Below are 1990 nucleotides of genomic sequence, written 5' to 3' on the forward strand. Positions count from 1 at the left end.
TTCCATGACTCACTCTCATTATTAACACTCTTCCATGACTCACTCTCATTATTAACACTCTCAAGCTTCCATGACTCACTCTCATTATTAACACTCTCAAGCTTCCATGACTCACTCTCATTATTAACACTCTCAAGCTTCCATGACTCACTCTCATTATTAACACTCTCAAGCTTCCATGACTCACTCTCATTATTAACACTCACAAGCTTCCATGACTCACTCTCATTATGAACACTCACAAGCTTCCATGACTCACTCTCATTATGAACACTCACAAGCCCCCGTGACTCACTCTCATTATGAACACTCACAAGCCCCCGTGACTCATTATTTACACTCTCAAGTCCCCATGATTCACTCTCATTATTTACACTCTCAACCTCCCATGACACTCTCAAATGAAACATGATCGTCTGTCGTTACTTGGAATATAATAATAGAGTTATTCCCATCATCAAAGAGTTAATGATGACAATATAAACACTCTTAGGTTTCTATTATTTACACGTAGCTACATAAAACCGTCTGGCGTTAGCTGGAAAAGTATACTAGAGTTGTTCCTCCCAAGAGAGGGTTTAAAGATACAGTGGAGGAGTGTTAAGTCAGAAGCTGATAACAAAACGTGTCTATGGTCTTATCAGTAGTTCCATCTCGCTATCTTGTCATGTAATGGAAGCTACGGTACCCTTTCTACGAGAATTATGTAAGTACCTCTGACGCAGATAAAAAGTCTCTCCTCCCCCCCCCTCTCTTTCTCTCTCTCTCTCTCAGCAGTATATTAATCTCCTTTCTCAGTTCTAGGTGCCACATGCGCTTAGAGCAAAACAGTAAGAAAACCCAAGAGGAACTTTGCTGTATTGCTCTGGTGTACTTTTTGCCTCTTCAGTGTGATGACGTACTTCTGCTGTTTTTCTCCTTCAAAGACTTCATCTATGGGTCTGTCTGTTTATTTGTGTGTGTGTGTGTGTTTGTGTGTGTGTGTGTAAATAAGTATCATATCTATAAACAATACACATCTGAAGACCAAGCCTGAAAATAATAAAATACACGCCGTTCCAGACATGGCGATGGTGGTATAGTGGTGAGCATAGCTGCCTTCCAAGCAGTTGACCCGGGTTCGATTCCCGGCCATCGCAGTAAGATCTTTTGACTGCTTACAAATCATACCGGGTCGTCAATCAGGTGGTGTGGACATTTTATGATATGTCCTACAGCAATGATGCGAGAGAGTAAAGTTAAAGTAAGGGTAGAGGGATGCTAAGACAGACACAGGGCACAGACAGTGAAAGAGAAGATATTGGTGGAAAACAGTGGTGTGGTGCAGGTTTGGTTATATAATGGTTGTAATCGTTCATCCCACAAACTCAGATGACCGGCAGGGGACTCGAACTTACGACAGAACGAACTGCAGCAATTGTGATGTCTTGTGCCGCCGTCTGGAGCTGAGTCTTCACACCCTGCATGACTGGCAAATTCTTAACCAGGGCTGTGTTACTGCTTTCCCCCAAACATGCAGCTGGTACACGTTTGCTTTCATTTTTGGTTTGGTAGTGGTGAGGCAGCATACAAATTTAGTCTAGCCCTAAAATAAGAGATCCTTTCTCTAAGAAACCTCATTATCAGATCATGACTTCATTTTTCTTCCTTCACTTTCTCCTAATCCCTCCCTGCACCACACACTTATCAGAGAGAGAGAGAGAGAGAGAGAGAGAGAGAGAGAGAGAGAGAGAGAGAGAGAGAGCGCAGTTTTGGCAAGGACATCAAGGAAGTGGTGGGAGTGGCTGAAGGGAGGTGAACTGCAGGGATTTAGACCGAAAAATACATTAATTATGATCATTCGCTCGAGGAAGGAAGGGGTGCAGAGAGAGAGAGAGAGAGAGAGAGAGAGAGAGAGAGAGAGAGGAGCATGTAGGACTGGGAACGAGGCCGAGTTCTGCCTGTGAATTACCGATTATGAAGCCTGTTAAGTTCTCACACACAAAAAAAG

The 1990-nt window shown here is 43.1% G+C and overlaps 1 non-coding gene across 1 annotated transcript; it reads left to right on the top strand.

Annotated features, from left to right (window-relative positions):
- The first annotated feature begins 1067 nt into the window (after positions 1-1067).
- TRNAG-UCC (transfer RNA glycine (anticodon UCC)) lies at positions 1068-1139 on the top strand. Its single transcript has one exon. It is a non-coding gene; the product is annotated as a tRNA-Gly (tRNA).
- The last annotated feature ends 851 nt before the right edge of the window (positions 1140-1990 follow it).

This window comes from Coenobita brevimanus, chromosome 112 (assembly GCF_032717465.1).
Source record: "Coenobita brevimanus isolate Jiangsu-jjx chromosome 112, ASM3271746v2, whole genome shotgun sequence".
NCBI classification, from domain to species: domain Eukaryota; kingdom Metazoa; phylum Arthropoda; class Malacostraca; order Decapoda; family Coenobitidae; genus Coenobita; species Coenobita brevimanus.